The sequence below is a fragment of the Rhopalosiphum maidis genome, chromosome 4 (genome assembly GCF_003676215.2).
Source record: "Rhopalosiphum maidis isolate BTI-1 chromosome 4, ASM367621v3, whole genome shotgun sequence".
Classification (NCBI taxonomy): domain Eukaryota; kingdom Metazoa; phylum Arthropoda; class Insecta; order Hemiptera; family Aphididae; genus Rhopalosiphum; species Rhopalosiphum maidis.
Window position 1 is genome coordinate 28009740 of NC_040880.1, and position 21763 is coordinate 28031502.

The 21763-nt window shown below is 24.4% G+C and overlaps 1 protein-coding gene across 1 annotated transcript in view; it reads right to left on the reverse strand.

The window, feature by feature from the left end:
* The window catches only part of LOC113558750 (hemicentin-1-like), a 318777-nt gene that overhangs the window by 221394 nt on the left and 75620 nt on the right, over window positions 1-21763 (reverse strand). The gene's annotated exons all lie outside the window — the stretch shown is intronic.

Genomic DNA, 21763 nt, shown 5'->3' on the forward strand with positions numbered 1-21763 from the left:
CTCGATATATGAATTTCAAAATATTATTCTATAATTACTGACTTTTTTTATAGTTAATTTTATCTCCATAGAAAAAATGTTTAATAATCTTGTACTCGCCTGGTATGAACTGTGTGTATTTTTTTTTAAGGATGTTGATAGTAATTGACTCTTGAAAAAAAAAATTTTTCATATATCTAGTTAAACTAGTTTTGAAATATTTAAAGACTTTTCTTAGTTATTTACAGTAACCAATTGGATTTCACATAATTTTAAAGACAATATAATATTTTGACTGTCAGTAACTTGTGATTATAATATACAGCATAATGCACAACTTGCGTGTTAAAGTTTAATGAAATTTTGGTTGCGTAATTTGTTTTTGAACAGAATAAAAAAGAAATACAAAAAGATAATATAATAATATGTGGTTGACAAAAATATACTTTCAGAACTACATTATAAAATAATGATGTACCAAAAAAAAAAAAAAACAAACAAACAAACGATATTTTATTTATAATATATTAATAACACATTATATATTTAAAAATATTATTTCTATTTTCTTAAGTTTTTTAAAACGAAATCTCTTAAATTATCTTAAATTCATTCAACTAATAAAGTATTAGAAACGTTTTTTAATTTTATTTATTCTGATAATTAATTATTTTAGAATAATTGAGGAATATTATGATTGTATATTAAGTAAAATACTAAGATTGATCTATTCACGTAGATAAATTGTATTGCCTATATGAAAAATTAATTTGTTGGTTTATATATTTTTTTATTTAAATTTATAATTTATAATACAAAGTTAGAATATTATATAGCCTATTATTTAAGTTCAATATATATATATATTATGTATAATATATTTCACAAATTTAAGTTTAAGCTCTGAAGGATAAATTGTATAGTGCATTTTTTATGATTTTTATTATCATTAAAATGCAACCCTTAATTAAAACATAATACAAAAATATTAGAGTACAATATAGATGAAGCGTTTCAGGAATATTTGCTCTGTGAATAATTCATTTTGTGTACAGACATATATCACACTGATAACTGGCATGTCACCAGAAAAGTTAGCAAGTAAAATAAAAGTATTTTTTCCTATTTACTATTTTAAAGCAAAATACGTAAACAAGTGTAAGATGTTCAACAGAGTCGTAAATACAAGACCACGTTGTATGGAAGAGGATATTTTAGAAGAAAAAAGAAGTTGATGTTATTAAATTAAATGGTCCGTGAAAGGTACTCGAACAAAGTTTGGTTTTTTTCTTCATCGGTCGTTTTTTTTTTTCAGCCATTCAACCCACCCAAGTGCTTTTAAAAATAAAACAATATGATTTTATAATATAAGGCTGGAAAGTTCTTTGTCAGAAGTTCTTGTGAGATCAGTAAAAACCCTTTCCGCCCCGTTTCTGTTGTTTTGTAATTAATTTATGCCATCCGAATCATCCGCTTATAATTTATAGGAGAAACTTTTTCATCTGAAAAACGTATTTGAGTTCGAACCCTTTTGTTTTTAAACGGGTTATAATGACAGTAAATAAATTCCTCCGTGAAATTAATATCTACTCCGCCTGGACAATTTTGAAAGGCTAATGTCTTATCATTGGAGTATTTATCACTTTATTAAGATTTATGATATGTAAAATTTGAATTATTTCTTGTTACTATTTTTTTTTCTTTACTGGCCATTCAGAACTTTTACTGATTCTTTCAAAGATTTCCGAAGAACTCAATATTTTACCAATTCATTATTCAATTCTTCATCTTTTCATTTACTCTTATTTATCTTTGTGTTTGGGACTTGGTCTGTCCAGTTTCAACGTAGTCTCCCTACTGATTATTATTTTACTTATTAAAAGTACTAATTTTATAAACTTTCCTACTGCATGTAATATAATTGCCTCGTTCGACGGTCTTGATTTTAAAAAATTTCGTATAATGGATCTATTGTACATACGGTTTAAGCCCACGTTTTTTCTTTGTTTGTGTTCACCAGTGTTGGAGCTTTTTATGGGTTCTTATATTTTTCTAAGTATTTTCCTTACCGAAAACTAGTTCATAATCTTATGCCGCACACTAAAAAGAACAATAGGCAGACTGGCTAAATGACGGTTTTTTATTTTATTTTTTTTTTTTGTCTCCCTGAAAGAAGCCTCGATGCGAACGTATATTACGTAATATCGTCTATTATTTTCACTTATCCTAAATTTTATCCATTCTACATGATTATTGTATAATTTATATTAACGCTCAAGTATTTTAAATTATCAATCAATCAAAATCAGCACTAAACAGTATTAAACTTATCTAATAACACGGACGTTTAAATCTAATCATCATCATATACTTAGTTTTATCCTCATTTATTTATATGTAAAATAAAAATTTATCTCAGGAGCCGACGTTGTTATATTATGTCCATTGCATGACTCGTGTTAATAATTTTTCTTAAACAGTGAATGATAATGTGATCCCCTAATTGAAATTTCGATGTCCAATTGTTCATATTCTATAGATGTATCAAATAACATCTATCAGTAATATATGTAATAATAGATCAATATGCATATGTTCAAATTAACACTTACATTTTTCTATTTCATTCACATCATATACAGAATACAAAAATCACATGTATACATTAAATTTCTCTTTGTTGAGTAAGAAACCTATTACCATATTGCAGACACGTATTACTCGAATTACTTCCATTCTATCAAGAAGCTATAAATGTGGATTTTTTGATTAAGCAACTGGATAACCGGTTAACTATAATGATATTTCGCTTATTGGCTATATTTCTATATTATATCTAGTTCATGATTTGGAGATCAAACAAATGTAATGCTATTTAATTTATTTTAGATGTTTGATTAGAATTCAAAATATAATATTACTCTAGAAACTTGAATTTTCGATCAATTATCTATTTAAATAATGTAATCTATATAGGCATGGTATATTTTTAAAAATTAGTTTAATATAGAAATTTTAAAATAAGTTTAATCTTGTAAATAATACTAAGTGTATGCATAATAGTTTTGGAAAATCTCAACAATCAGTAGTCGAAACTTTTACAGATTTTTGAAGCTTAAATAATGGATGATTTAGAATTTAATTATTTGATTAATCTCGTAAAATAATACATATATTTAAATTTTTATAAAGTTGTTGTTTTTGTTTTCGTCCTTACTCTCATTAATATCATAACAAATAAAAATAATTTTTTACCAAAACAATTTCGTCGTACAATGTCAAATTTATTAAACATTACACGGAATCTATGTTATTCATTATGAGACTTAAAACCTTTTTATTTTGTATCTTTTAAATGTGTATTGGGCTTAATACACGTAGATCTCAACAACCATGTACCTAAAATACGTTCTCAAATAGTTGAAGATTTTTTTTATCATCATCTATTCAATGTGAATACGGCCCAATAGAAACACTTTACAGTGAATCTGTACGGTTTGGTCGTCTAAAGGGAAATTACTTTTCTTGTACGTTTTGAGGGAAACACATTTATGTCCCGCACGACTTAACACTAGGTGTTCATTTTACCTTTCACGAGTAACAGCTCTAAGGCCGTTAGTGCTGAGAAAATCTGTGGAATTATTTTCAGAAAATTGAACAGACAATATTCAAAAGAATATGTGCATTGTTCGCTTGCTTCTTATAATTGGACATTACACATTTGTACTTGATTTTCTATCTCTTCGACAATTTTTATTCAGCCATGATTACTTATATTATATGTCATTCATTTTTCATATTTTTACTATGACATTTTTTGTCATATTTAATTGAGTAAGTACGTAATATTTTCTATGGACATGTGTATGTACTGCCCATAAAACGCATATAGAATCCACTATTATCGAGAAAAGTATTATGTATGAAATATTAATAATAATTATATTATTTATTAATTTTCATCTTGTTAAAACAGAAAGTAATACATTAAAATATGTAAATATATAATTATAATATAATTTACGTGCAAATATGTTATGACATCTTATGTCATACTTATAACACTGTATAGTTTACAGGATATTTGAAAAAAAAAAATTAACTATTTCTATTCATAAATCTCAATAGAATTATTAAATAAATTATAATATAATAACCGCGCTTGAATGATTACTGAATTTCATTAAATTAAATGTTGTTTTACAACTAAATGATGGAACTATATAACCTTACTTAACCTAATCGTATTACCTTAAACACAGCTGAATAAAGTTTAGTACTTATAATAATATGATTTGATTACCTATAAAATTCGGTACCTAAATTATTGTTTTTAGTTACTACAAACATTTTGTCGAATTATGTGGTACATTAAAAAAAAAAAAAACCTTTATCTAAAATTAATCATTACTTAATCGTACTCTCTATCATACGATATCAAGATATTAAAAAAAATCATACCTTTGACTTTAAAGTTACGAAAAAAAATTAATTCAAGGCCTAAGAAGTCATGTTATGATAATTTATTGTCATATTACAACAGTCTTTTTATAAATTTTGATTTAAAACAAAATATTGATTATAAGTGTATACAAACAATGGCGTTCCAATACAAAAATAATTTATGAAAAAAAAATGTTAAAAATAAAATAGTTATATACGTCGTTAATTACGAGAACAGATACATATTTTATGTAATTAACGCTTTTGTAATTAACAAACTTGGTCACCTTAGTTTTTTTTTTACAGTTCATGAACTGTCTAGACTAATATACATTATATTAAGACCTTTAAATGAATAAATCGCATTTCAAACCAACAAGATATAATGATTTTTAATTTCATATTTAGTATTCTAATAAAAAAACAAATAAATATTTGAATTAAATTTGTTTTTATCGAGTACCTAAACTTATTTGAACTGAATAATTTTACTGATAATATAACCATGGATTTTTTTATACTTAAACTACATCCAACAGTTGCAATAGATGATTTATTCCACTCTTTATTTGTATTTTTTTCCATATTTAAACATACAGAGAATTCGTACATATGAAATAGACTTGATCAATTGCCTGGACGTAAATACAAGTTTGATATCACGTAAATAAAATGGACGGATATAATTAGATTAACTGGGTATCCGATGGGAATAAAATGGGTAGAATCCCATTTTTTTTTGTTTTTTAGTCCAAGTGTAACGTATAATTTCAAATCGATCCGAAAACGAACCACTATAAATCGATTACCAAAACAAATAGATATTTCGTATTCATACTTAAATAATTTCAAAATAGATTTACTCAATATAAAAACAAATCAATAGAACTCGAAATAAATTTTTGGATAATAATATAATCTATATGTATATAAATCAACTTATATCTTTACTAACAGCTATAATACGGCTAATATGCTAAAAAAATGCAAAATCATACACATTTTAACAATACTTTTTTAATCAGAAATCTACCTTACACATGTTATGTTGTAATAATACTTCTTTAGGCATCAATAATATTTATTGGCTATATTTAACTATTGTGCAGCCACGAATATTATAACAATCACAAACGACTTACATGTATAAACCACAAATTATATGTAAGTATGATTATATAAACCAAATATCAGATTATAAATTTAAGTGTATATCTATGCAATGTATTTTATCTATACCTTTTTAATTGTAAACATAATACAAAAATATAGCTCGCACACATATAGTGTTACGTCCAATGGCCGTGTACAGTGTTTTAATATAATAAAAAAAAAAAACGTTTTTATATTGTGTTCAATATTCATATTTCGAAACCATGTTTGTTAATAGATAATAAGCATCATAACAATTTATTGATGTTGGGAAACTATCATGAAAAATTTTAATGTATCTAGTGAAACAATATATTTTTAGTACTTACACTATTCACTAAAAATAATATTTTAGCAAAATCATTAATATTATAAACAATTTCAAAATAAATGATATGAATAACATAATTATATCAACAGTAAATCAATACATTTTTTTTTTGTCATCAAACGTCTTGGTTTGAGAATTTTATAGCCAGTTATTTCGCTGAATAATTTGTATACATTATTAATTATTATGATGACTACTAAATCAAAAACTTTTAATGCAGTGATGCAATATCTTAAGACTTTCATTACAACTTCTAAAAGTTTAAAAATACATATAAATAATAAATAAATATAATTGTAATATAAAATAAGAATTATAGAATAATCCACTTAGTAACATTTAATATTACTATATATTATGAATTGGCGTGAAACACCAGGTGTTACCAGCAACTTGGAAGTGCACAGTACTTGTTGACGTCGAAGACGTTTAATGCCTTAGAAACGACAATGAGAATTAGTAACAATCAGAAATTGCTTGGATAGCAATCGGATTAAATTTTCTTAGGTTAACGATAAGTTAAAAGTCGATGTGGCGATAGTGTATACAGTGACTATATATAGTTACTAATTTACAATAATACAAAATACCTACACTATTTATTTTTTATTTTTTTTATTTACAGAGATTATTGATTTTTTTTGTATCTGAAACTCTACAAGTCAGCCATATTCTTCTTCCTGTTTATTCGTTAAATCTTGTGGGGAAGTGTGTGTCGGTAACCATTCTCTTAGTCATTTAATTTGTAATTTTTTGTAAATAAGTTTATTTATGTCTTTATTTAATTTTATATCTCAACTTAATTTATTAACATTAATTTTCTTGTTCTTATCGAGTCAATCTACCCTTTTGTTTACCGAAAAACTACAGTGCCAGTCTTTATGCAAATATAATATTATTATTGTTATTATTATTATTTTTATTTCACTATTGATGTTATTAAAATATATAATTGTACTCAGCGAGTCCATCAAAATAAATTAGTTAATATTCAAATATATATATACACCAATATTCCTAAATATTCAGCATTACATAATTTAAAATAAATTGATCAGTATTTATAATATTAAATTTTATTAAATTATAACAGAATTATCCTTTTTATTAGTTTTAGATGTATCCATTTAAATTTTTAATTTATAACGAATCTTATCTATTTGTTCTCTAAAAAGTGTGTTATTTACTTTTACTTTTTTTTTATTCTAACTAGTAACTAGTACTATGAAGTAAACAGGTCAATTGAATAATTTAATGTTGTTCATAGTGCTTTTTGGATTACTTCCGTGTTTTTCATTCTAGCGTTGCCCAATACCGTGTCAGTAAATGGGTTATTTAAGTTTTAAGTTTTCGTTAAAAACGCTATCGAAACGAATATCGTATGAAGATTTATTTGGATTTGTTACGTATTTAAACATTAATTGGCCTATACGAACATAACGTATGTTTAGTAATTGTTCTCCGGTGATATTAAGTAAACTATTTATAGGGTAACTTTGAAAAGTAACTATTTCTATTCTACAGTAAATATTTTAGGCATATATTTTATACTTTCAAAGTGCGCTCCGATTGCTTAGAGACAGTTGAACATACAATTCATCAGAACATATTATAGATACGCTATGTTTCTAAGTCAAATGTTATATTATTTGTACTAAATTATTATATGATATCAATGAAAAAAAAAAAAACATTAAGTAGTTAATAATATTTATAAACGAAAATAATACGTGTTTTTTATCCTAGTATGTATGTAGTTGTAATATGAATTTTAATTACTACAAATAAATTATTGTGTTTTAATGTACGTTATAAAAGTTTATGATTAGCCATTGTTGAATTGTATTGTAATAAATATTAAATACAATTAAATATATAATGATATTATAATGTTTATTTGACAAAACTAATCTAACTTCAGCACTGTGAAAATCAAAAAATTTGTTTAAGAATTATCGTCGATAGTACAATAGTACTACAATAGTAGATAATAAAATTAATGCTATACTAAAATTGTTTGAAGTTCAAAAAATGTAAATATTATACACAATTTTTTTTTTATTTTCTTCTCCTAGCTGCTAACACGTAAAAGTAACTTTTGAAAAAAATTGCTCAAACCATTTTACAAGTAGAGAATAAATTTCAAGTGTGCTAATATCTATTCACCAATACCTAACCTACAGAATAAAACAGTTAAATAACGGGTAAAATATTTTTAATTCAAATGATGAAGTTTGACAGTTACAGTCGGTGCTTCTTGCTTGTTTATTATTTATATGCATTTTAATATGTCAAGATTTATAAATGTTAATGAAAAAGGTTGATATTTCTAAAACTTTGTGAAACTTGATTATTTTCTTTAATTGACTGCATCAATTTTTATAGTGCAAATTGCTTAGCATAATATTATCAAAATATGTTCTGTACCTATGAATTTAAGAAACAAATCGAGTCTTGTAACTCATATCTAGCTGAAATAAAAATAGAGTTTTAGATCATAATTCTTATGATGGACAAAATATGAAATGTTGCATTTCAAAAACATACTCGTATATTACAGTAAATAGCATTTATTTTAAGACTCTCGCTAAAAATATAATGTAACATCGGTGTAAAAATTTTTAATTTTATCAAGATGTTCATAATATATCAATCAGTCCTAAGCTTTAGAAAAGTTGTTTCCATATGAAACTTACCTAGTTTTATACTAATATTCCTTATTTTGGCAGGATTAGGGAACATAAATAAAAAATGAACTATATTATATCGTGCCGAGCTATGCTATCGAAATATATAATTGCTTCCAAAACTTTTTCTACCTACAACAAAATAAAAACTTTATCTATATATACATATATATATATAGATATATTTATTGTTATTCGCGTTTATCTATAGACCTTGTGATAGTATTTTATGGACTACTGAATACAAGGGTATTCGAACCGATCATGTAGAACTAACTGACCGGAGTATGTATTTTCATTTGACTGGAACAGAGATGGCCACAGCCAAACAAAATCCTTAGTCTTGGTAATAGCTTTCAAACTCTAAATTTACCCCAGGACATGCATTCAATCATCATAAGGTAAAATCTAGTGTATGATATAACTTATCTGTTTGTGTAAAAAAAAAAAAAAAAAAACATTGAGTAAAGAGAAATATTTAATAAACTAAATTTTTTTTATTACTAATGCTTCTAAATACTCTTCTTATGAATAATAGTATTTAAAAAAAATGCATTCGTTCAAAACTAAATGTTCTATAAATAAAATAACAAATAAAAACTATTAACCTATTGTAGGATAATTGAATTTGATACATGCATATTACCTAAACAAGAATATTTTAATAAAATTGGATAAATTCTAAATAAAAATTAAAATAAGCCTGCAGATACATTTTTCTAGCTTCGGTGCATTATAGATTTTTTTTAATAGACGCAAACCTAATATTTAAAAATGTCGTTAAAAGCTAACGATTCTGAGAAAATCTTAGCTAAAACCAAATGGTTTACATTTAATTTAATTTTTTAAATTACATACATGTTTCTCATGTTTAAAAAAGCTACTCCTGAGTACCACCCTAATAAAATCTATGATTTATACATTTTATACCAAACTCATAGGTGCTCTACTGCTAACCACGTAAACGTTTTGAAGTTGTTTAACTACCATAAAAAGTTCACACGGAAAAAGAAACCTCATTGTAAAATCAATACTTTTCTCGCTACATGCATTTAAAATATATGAAACGCAGTTGTTTTGATTAATAAGATTTATACATAGCTACAAAAACAACTATACATAGTAAATTGAAAAACCAAATTTAATCATTATGCAAATTATTGATGACTATTTGTAAAAATAACAATACAACACAGTATCATTAAATATAATATTATAAACATGTTTCTCGAAGTATACAAATCTCTTTTTAATTTTTATAATATTAGTTTTTTTGTTATAAAATATATATCAATTTGCTATTTAAAAAGTTACAAATGATATGAATATGAGACATACAATTAACTTTTATAACTAAAATGTACACTTATGTAATTTCACTCTAAATTTATGGATATTCTAATCTTTTTTTTTTTTTTAACTCAACTTAACTTAACGATGATACTTAAAAAAAATAATATTTTAATATACATATTACTTTTCTGCTATGTTGTATTTTTGTAGAATCATACCTACTGTATGAAATACAATGTAGTACGTTAAGAATATCCTCTAAATCTAATTTTTTATTCATATTAAGTCTCACAAAGAGTTTTTTACGTTACAATTTATTATTTGAGCTATCTAATTGCAATTACAGTATTAAAATTATTAAAATTTAATATATTTATCTATGAAACAACTTCAAAAAATTATTTTTACTTTTTAGAATTATACGTAGTATCTAAAATCAAGTAGTTTTAAAATCAATAGTAGGTAGTTTTGAACTTTTTATTGTTGTTGTTGTTGTAATGTGTGTACAACTAATCACACAATATAACGCATAAAGTAAATCAAAATAATAATTGGTAGTTATTTATAATCAATAATAAAAAATTTTATTTTTTTAATATTTAAGTTATTATATACCCTGTAAAACTATTAGAATTAACACTTAATTAAAAATCCAATACTTGATGTATATTTTACTCCCGCCTTTGAAATTCTTCGTATTATATCTATCATAGTGCAGGTCAAGCTTAAACTAGATTTTCTATTTGTATATTTTTTTTATGGTTAAAAATTTTATATATTTTTACTAAATAATTGTCGAATATAATCAAATATACAGAATTTTAATTAAAACAAACCTTATATGTATCAAATTCAATATGTTCGTATTAATCAATGTATAATGTTTGTAGGCACTTATATTTATTATCTGTAAAAATTATCAGTCTCCAATAAGTTTATGTTATAAGTGATTTCCACAGTGTAATGTGTACTGTTTTATAAATTAAACTATTCGTATAAAAACTATAATAATAATAATATCTTCTGTTGAAAATCAGTTTATTTTTTTTTATATATATTACATGTATAATCATTATACTTCTTAAATTCGTATTTTTATTTAAGAACAATAATAGCGGTAGTTAGATGACTTATTTTACCGTGAAAACTAATTACAAGCAATAAAGTTGTATGAAACAATTGACGTTTATTGAACAACCAGTAAAAAAATAGTTCTATTTCTGCTGATAAGACATCTTGTAAGTTTTTCACTTGGCCAAACTTTTGAACTTATTGGTTTTTTTGTAGTGAAAACCTTTTATAAAGAGTAAACTTTTAGTCAGCAATGGTTTGGGTAGACAAAAGTGTTCTAAAATTGTTTCCTATCTAAATTACCTCGAGGCTTGTTCAAGTAAATATAAGCTTGAGAATTGAGGACCTACTTGAAACTAAACCTAAAACGAATTGCAAATAAGTTTGAGTTAAAAACGAAGAAAACTGCTGATCAAATTTTCCGACAACTTGTTAATACAAATATATTCCTGCGAAACATACGGTGAAATACTCTGTAGATTATATATGTATTTCGTGTAGGTACAAAACTTAAAGTTTAAGATTTAAGACGTTGTAAGCTGCCAAAAAGTAATATACATTGTAGCACCAAGTATAAACCATTCATTGAACAGATAATTTGTCACGTTTTTAATACACAGACATTTTAACACAAATATTTTTTATTTAATTAATACAAATTATTTAAGATACATTGAATTTCAATTTTACTTATATATCCAATATAATGACAACGGGATCTACGATTTATATTTATACAACGTTCAATCTACCAAGAACAAACACAGTTAAACAATATTACATTAATTTAATAATCAAGTAATAATAAATATAAAATTATTTTTATTTATTTTAAATAATGGAATGAAATATATATAACTAAATATTACTACTATAAATATGCTTATATTTTATAATAGTTTTATTAGTGTTAGTTTTAGATCGTGAGAAAATATGTCAGCGATTAAACAGTATGAAGAGTGTAAATTTAAAGACACCAAAAAGCAATGATAAAATATTGGTTTTTTTGAACGACTCGGTCCAAATTTTGTCTATATGAAATTAACATTTCAAGATTTTATCTAGACATGAGTGATTTTTAATAATTTTTGTTTGATATTTTCACATCAATTTTCTAATGAGAAATCCAAAAACTTACCTTATTTTTCTAAAAGTGTTATTAATTATTATAAATATTCATACCTTTAGAATTTTAACTTATTGTTAAAAATAAATAATTGTTATTTTGTTATTTAATGCATACTTTATATAATTATTATTAATTTATTAATTTTCCTTTCTTTTCAAATAAAATAATTTCTGATCACTAAAGAATCTACCATAAAGATGCTTTTGAACCATCTATTATTAATAGTTATAAATAAACTATAGAAAAATATTTCTTTATATAAATTTATAATATAATTATTTAATGTTAATATAACATTATATTACTCTAATTATAGGCTAGTTTTGTTTAAATTATTTATGATCAATTTAAAAAAAAAAACACTTTACCAGAATGGATTAAATCCCAATATTTTAACCTGATATTTATGTATATAGGTATATATACATAAATACATTTTTCAAAAATTTAAATTTATAAAAGACTTGAATAAAGAAATTAAATATACCAATCAGCATTTTAATGCGTAAACTTTAATTTGTTTTCCCAATTTCTTTATGATTCTTGTGAATTTCCAAAATATCGACATCCTTAAATTCATAGATAAAAAGTTTAAAATAATTAAAGAAAATAGTTGGAAATATTTATTTATAAATTGGTGAATATAATCTGGTAATAGTGTGCCAATTTATAATTATTATAAAATGAGATATTTTTTATCTAAATCACCGATGCTCTAAACTACTTTAACAAACGATAAACATAAACCTAGTTGGCCGCATACAATTGGAATGTAAAATCAAACAGTTTTTAAAAACATAAATGTAAGTCCATTTCAACTGTCGAACTGAATTCAGTAGACCATAAAACTCCATGCCAAGGGTAGGTTAACTGATGTTAGGCAAAATGAGAAAGTTAACAAATAAGTAGCAAGAAAACGACGAGAAAAGAAAAAAACGATTTTTCCGTTTTTTATTTGCTCGGAATATATTACCAGTAGTATCCCGTTGTGCTACTAAGCCGAAGGACTGACTGCGTTAAATTTTTCACGAGAAATTCGCATTCGCATACAAACGACATCGTTAATGGAACAAGAGGGAATGTCCTAAAAAAAAAATGTAGATCCTATTTTATATTAAACATCTTTGATGTAACGTTCTCAGCCAATATAGAAAATCAAAAAACAGTAAAAATCTTTTTTTTTCTGTCATTATGACTGTTAATAAATTGTATGTGACAAGTACTTAACATTTTTACAAATATTTCAAAAAAAAAAAAATACAATTTAAAACGAATAATTCGCACTCATAAGTATTTTTTTTCAAAATTTTAAAAGGTTACCTTTTTTTAAAGCGTTATACGTTTTTGAGGAACTATCAAAAGTCCATCGCGATAATTCCATAAAATATAATGATCTATGTTTTAAAAGACGTTTCCAATTCAATCTAGATAAAATACTTTGGTAATAATAATTATCACGTTCATAACAATACAGTGAATCAGTCACTGTTTGTATTCAAATGAGTAAAAATAAACCATTTTTATAATTTATATCATGACAGAAATAATATATGATTTTATGTTCTAATCGATAATATACGGAACACATCGAACTATTTTTGAATACAAATTATATTACAATAGTTTATTATGTTAAGACACAAATTATTAACCGGATCATATTTTGATAAGCTACTTACTCTCAAGGTATTATGAAACCTACAAAAATATCAGTTAGTTAAACATATCAATGTTATTGGAAAAAATAACTTAAAAATATACTTAATAACTTACACGTCATATATACATACACACATACATTGTATTTAAATATCAAACAGTATTTCTTTTACGTGATTTTATTTAATTCGCCATCAACTAATTAATGAGATATTATAGCACGTTGTAAATTATCTTAAACATGTAATCCGTATCTCACAGACGTATTATATTTAGCAATAAATTGGAAAAATATTAACGATAATGTTTTATTGTTACTTTTTGTTATATAAAATAAATGCCGTGCATTTGTTTATAGAACTATTACGCATACATTTCATTAATAGTTTAGTAGGTATTTAATTGATATGCACACAAATCAACTGATTTGACTAACTGAATAGAATAATCCCATCAGGACACTAATTAGTAGTCATTGGATGTTGTTGTTGACCATTGCATATGGCGTGGCATTAGTGTACGGATTGTAGGGTAGGAACAAAAATAAACACACAATACAACATAAATAATAGGTATATAACGACTAATAACAATTACAGATATGGATTTATATTTAAAACATTTTTTTATCGACGATATGCACGTATAATTATCAGGTTTTGTGTATTAACGAACAAATAATACTATTACACGTAATCTGATAATAAGATATCTTTGACATTCCCGCTCTTTATGGTCACTCTTACAGTCTTATATATTGGTAGTCCTTCTATTCCTCTAAATTCCTTCTATTCCTTCCTTCAATATTTCTATAATAGTATCTAACCATTTGAACCTTGCTACAGTTGCAAATAATTGACGGTTATCATGCGCATAAATACTCGAAATATTTTAGATTTTTCACCTAAGCATATTAATTGTGTAATAATTATCATAAAATATTTCAAATCAAAGCTAAAAAGAAATTCAACAAATCATTTTAAAAATATGAATTTTGAAAATTAGAAACCATTAAGTACTAAGATATAAATTAAATTCCCATAACTATAACTGTGACATTATGCGTTCAGGTATAATAAATGTTTGAAAAATAAAATAGCAAGTTAAATAAATACTTAAAAATTAAATTTATCATACAAGTTAATAAAAGAAATTCATTTTATAAATGTTTACTTTATGGATTGATGTATTTTAATTAAACAAAGAGGAAATCTGGATTTTTGGAACTTGAAGAAAAAGTTAACGTCAGTTATTTTAACTGATATCCACTAAAAATCGTTTTTAAATACTTTGGATGATTTATCATTTCATAGTGTTATTAAAAAAATAAAAAGAGTAAGGAGAAGCATATATCACGGGAGTATGGAATGTGTACGGTAATTTATTAATTTATGAGTTTAATATTAAATATAACCAATAATTTATGTAATATTGCATAATAAAATTCAATATGTTCAAATTTACATTACTGAAATAGTAAACCATATTCTAAGCGACACGTCATATATAATATTGGCTACTGCTAAATGAAATATGGTAGGTATGTAAAATAATATAAGTAGATAGATTTAATTTATGTAATTTAAAACAAACAAAAAAATCGTGAAAATTAAAATAATGGCATCGCCATGGTTATAGTGTTAATCCGTGACCAACAAATATTTTATTGTATACATATAATGGTAAAATAATATAGAAATAGTATAGAAATCTAATCACTAAACATGAAGTAATCGTGTTCTAGAAAACAGAATCTCATAAAATCTCAAACATTAAAAAGAGAAAAACATTTTTAAAACGTAACCGAACAGATTACCTTGACTTCAATGTTGTATTTAATGAAAATCATTGCTAATATATTGCAATAAGTATATGTAGATACTAAATATGTAAAAAATATATATATATAAAGTACCTATGCAACGGAATAATAAAATGATCATAAAGGAAGTATTTGCGTAAGCTGAAAAATATAAAATAGCAAAATACGTTAATGTAGTAGAATAAAATTACACAAAATTAAATTGAATTTAAGCACAGAGTTGCTTATTAATAAGGAGAAAATTACGTTAAACACAATGAGCGCGGGAAAGTCAATGATTCGTTATAAACGAATGAAAGAATACCGCGTACACCTACAACGGTTGTGATCCTTTTCTTAAGTGCCGGATTATTAAAGAATACAACTTTAATATTAATATTCGAACAGTGAGGTTTTTAGACACTAACACGCAACCCGTTACTAACTGATTGAAATTCAATATTACCTCATTATTAGGAATATACTCTGAATGTCAACACTTTCATTACTACCACGTAGATTAGGACCGATTTAAACTCAAAAGTATCCAAGTATCCTGACTTTCGAATACCAGTTGCTTGATTATATATTTTTATAATCATTTTTCTAATGTTGTATATAGGTTCTTTGATATGACCGCGTAACCAATTACGGTCCGATTAAAATTCAAAATTATCTAGGTATGAGTAATATTCACATACCAATTACTTAATGTACTAGATACTAAGCTAATTCTTGCAGAATACTTGTTTTAGTATTATTTTTTATTATTATAAGAGCACAACTAATACTCTAAGATTCTGTAAACCATCTTGTTTCATGCCACGAACAATTTTAAATAAAAATGAAGGAAACCTCAAAAACACGTATATTCAAATAGGATATGAGTATAAAATCTAAGTGTGTGTGTTTGTGTATGTTGATGAGTGGGTGGGTGGATATTATATAGACATTTTTTCCTTACAGCGAAATATGATTTATCGATAGGTATCAGCATATAATAAACGCCTCGCGTAATGTACACATGGCAGACATGTTTAAAAAGGGAAACCGATTTCTTTGAATTTCTTATATTCGCTACCTACCTACCTACCCAAAATCATAAAGAGAAGGGACTTTTTTCGTGTCCAACATGATGGGTCCAGAGGCTGTGTGTGTACTTGATCCGCATATCAAACAGCTGTAGCTCTCAACTAACATCAACTCACTACTAACATCATAAAATTCATACATTACAATTTTAGATTCGATAATAATTCCAGTCAATTTCATTAGTTATTATCCCGACTTAAATGTATGCAATAATAAACCTAATCTGCAAGGCTTGATAATAGTTTTTATATCTTAACATATTAAGTTAACACCCAAACTTACTAATTATTGAACCAATTACTTTAGTTTGATATTTCATTTAAATATTTTATTTTTTTATGTATAAAATATAACATTTGGCTCCATATTTTAAATATGCCATAAATAGATTAATACATTTCTAATGTCTATACATTATAAGAACTAAATGAATTTGATTTTTTTCTATTTAATAATGATGAAGAAATTGATGATTAACATAACTTTTGCTGTGATTTTTACATATTTTATTACCGAGTTCATATTAATATTTCATACAAAACATGATAATGTTTTAAATTGTATATACTATATACTACTAGTGACGGTTCTGTAACTTTTACAATTTTTTTTTTTTATTATTATTATTAGACGATATACTTACCAGTCCTCATTATTACTAATCAAACACATATAATAATTATTATAATTCACATTTTTGATAAATTAGTAAAATACAATGGGAACTATAATTATAGAATATATAGTTTCACGTCTTAAACTCAATGCCCAAGCAATACTATTAGTTGATAAATAAACAGAGACAATTCCTAAAGAATAAAAAAACAGGAAATCCGATCTATTGTATAGTAAATTTATATTAATAGTAAGTAATACTAGGGTTTTATGCTTGACATTTTTTTCGAATTATCGTAGTATCTAAATCCAAGTACATTTTTTTATTATTGTTATTCGAAATCTACAATACTTTAACCATTGTATGTTTTTAATCACTTATATGGTGACATTCAATATAGTATCGTTGTTAACTCTTTCATACTATTTATATCAGATTTTGTTTATTTTTCTTAAGGGAAAAATGTATATTTCTTGTTGAAGTGGTCAGTAAGACTTTAGATACCTATAGTCAGTAAATGTATCATATTTCATTTCTCAGATAATATCATGTGAACTTTAAATTATTGACCATTGAAAAATAAATACCATCATAAACATGCCAACTTTAGTTATCTAACCTCACGCTTCAAGTACACATAACTTTAATGTTCAAATACATTCGATGACTCCATGGAATATTGCGTTATCATTTTACATTATTAGTGAAGTCAGGGAAAAAAAGTTTGTTAATCGTAATCTAACAACAAAAGATATGTTGTTATCATTAAATTGTTATGGCTTAAAATATTGAACTTAAATTATGTCAACCATTAAATAATATACTGTGTAGGAGTACATTTGAGTGTACAAAATAATCATGCTACTTAAATTAACTTATCCGCCATCACATCATCTGTGATATTATTTAGCGATAGTGACATTCGTACTATCCTCAATCGCAACCACGTATTATTTTCACATTGTTCACAATACACGATCACACACACTAGATATATTATCTTTAATTTGACAACATAGGTACCAGTTTTAAATTAAAATCACATAAAATAATTAAACATTTTAAAATAACGCAAAATATATTATGGTTTTGATTCGTAAACAATGAAACATAACATATTGAATGACAGGTGAAATATTAAAATATTTTTTTATGTAATATTCACATTATATGAAAACTTACAAAAGGATTTATTTTACTATTGAAATTGAAATAATGATAATATATAGGTATATAGGGTGTTCCGCAAATATTCACTCTATAAAAATGAAGGAGCTGAAAGAGTAATGCAAACTACATTATCAATCAGCTTTAAATAAATAAATATACATAATATTACATAGGTATATGATGTATACCACCGATGTAGGATTTAGAGTACTCAATGAATTTTGAAATTGCATAAAGGAGCTTAAATATCCTTAAAATATAACACAACTTTACTAAGAGATTTTTTTTGAGTTAGAGAAAATTATTTTATAAAACGCTAATAAGCTTATTACTCTTAATGAAATTTACTTAGTAAAAATAAGAAATTAGGTAAGATTTAACAAACAGTCCAGTAAATATTCATAATGAGAAATAAAATCTCTAGACAAAAAAAATGATATTTGTGTTAGTACATTTTAATAGTTAAAACATAAAAAGACTATAATTTAATTGTATGTCTCCAATACGAATAGAAAAGACAATAAAACACTTATCTGATCAGTCATACGGAATGCTAAGACCTTATATCGAATCAATTAATTATAAAAATAATAGGATTTTTGAAACAAATATCTACAATAAATGTATATTATTTTATTATTATCATCGTTATTGTGTTTTAGAGAAAATAGAAGATAAATATAATATATCAGGTCAGAATTGGATAATAGGCATTCTAAATAAATAAACGTACTGATAATAACAAGTAATTGTTAATAAAAAAAACATGAAACAAATATTTAGAATAATACATTATATTATATTATTTAAAAGAAAAATATTACTTTATGTTATGTTTTTATGCTGATGTATGATTTCAATATAATGTTTTTGTTATGGTAATTTGTAGAGTAGACAAAATTGACTGAGTTTTCCGTGGACATAATTACAAAATGCTTAAAAACAATTCTGATCAGACACATGAAAGTTTTTAAATAATTTTTGGAATATTTCATATTAATATATAACTTTGTAAACTCCTATACTCGTAAAAATTATCATAAATACGCTCGTTACACCTCGGAATCTGCTTATACGTCAATGAGTATAGTACATAGATTTAATAACAACGATTGGTTACTTATATTAAAACGTCAAAATTAATTATGTTTCATTTTACCTTTAAGCAACATTATTCCTCATTATTATTAGTATTCTTTAAATATACATTTAAAATTCAAAAATTTCAAACAGTGTATTCACATAGTATGAAATTTACAATTTTATTATAACGTATGTGATTTTTTTTTTTTAATATGTTCTTGTCGTCAACCCGATAGCTGTGACTTTTGTTCCAATCACCTAACTATTAATAATGTCAAAACAATATTATCATTATATCATAAGTATTAAATATTAAGCCCAGCGATGGAAATAGACGATAAAAAATAAAGTTGGTGTGAAATATTATCATAATGTCTCATAAAACATTATAGAATATAATATTATAAATAAATAAAATCAGAAACGAATAAAAAGAAGTTGGATAACAGATAAACAATTATAAAATATTATATGATGTGAGAACGCCATAAAATCGCCAGAAAAAATCTTCCAAATTTACGACTATACCAAAGATATTTACTGCAAAATGGTCGAACAGACAAGCAAAAATTTGCAGATTGCTTATTTTTTTTTATTTATTAACAAAACCAATATATTTTCTAAAATATTTTACAAGTATATTGAATAGTCAATAATTCTTTATGATTTGTGACAAATCGAGTAGATTTGAAATTATAATTTATCAAAATGTTTTGTCAGTGTTAATGATCGTAATAATACAATTTAAAAAAATTCAGAAAAATTTGAGTCGAAATCAAAAAATACAAGTTATACATCTTAATAAATACGATGATGTAATATTTCAATAATATTTATTGATACAAGTCTATAAAGAGATAAAATGATAGTCAACAAAACTTTTATACAGCTAATTGATATATTTTTTAATGCACAACAAAATAGTTTTTAATACTTTGTATAATCAGAGGTGTAAACAATTAATTCAAAAGTTGCATAAAACATGTTATTTAATTAGAAATATAATAATAAAAACAATGAAATCGATACAAAATTATAATTTTTAACATCAAATACAATATTTTAAAACCATGTGAATGACATTAAAAAGTTCATCACAGTGTACGGTCAAGTGTTATTATTTACACATACAATTGTTCGGTAAAATAAATAGTTTGAATTATTACTTTTTTTTGTTATATTAAAATAAAACTATTTATATTATACAACAATTTTATTAAAAATAACTCAGCATTATTCTGCAACGTTTAAAATATTGATCTTGTGTGGGTTTTTATTTTACTAGTTTTCAAAAAACTCTTTTGGGTGCAGTAAAATTGCGATAAATTATTTTCCCTTGCGAATTCTGATAATGATAAGCCTATTTTTAATTTAACTCAATCTGATAACATTTTACACGAAAATGTTTTGAAAAAACATACAATATTTATTTAAACATTTATAAAAACTACAAAATTGATTTTTTTACGCGATTCAAGAGTACTTTACCCAACTAAAGTAATTCTTCAAAGCATATTTGGGTCAACATCATATAATGAAATTGGTTGATATCAAGCTAAAACATAGTAGTTCTACTAGATATTTGTTGTAGTACTAAAAAAAAAATAATAATAATAAAGGGAAAACAGAATTTAGTGACTAGTTCATTTCATTTCACTTATCTTGCCACAAAATATTGGTATATAGACATGTTGCGATATTAAAGTTTAAAAAAATAATAGCAATTATTTTAATTAAAAAAAAAAAAAAAAAATGGACCCCAATAAAAACTAAACGTTTTGTGACATTCTTTCAAAAACATTAAACAGCAATCGACATTTTATTGTGACGCTTAGAAAAAACTATTGAGAATTTAAAAAATCTACCTTTTAACACTTTGCAGTATACTCAGTTTACAATTTTAAAAGATTCTACGTGGCACTTTTTGACCATTTCTTCAGTTGACAAATTTTTAACAAAAAAATACAGTAACGAAACAAAAAAAAATGTTTAAAGCAGAGTTTTTGTTAGTATAAATAAATGTAACAAGATCTTAATTCAAAACTTATATAATATTGTCATATTTCAATACATATTTACATAAAATTAAGAACACATTAAAATATTTAACAAAACATTATATTGGAGAAAGTAATTTGATAATTTTATTTTTATTAACACTAAAAACTCGTCATAGCAGTTTTGTAAAAATAATAATAAAAATAAATTAAATGAACTTAGGTACAATTTTGAATATTTTACAAAGTGTTGTTGTTGT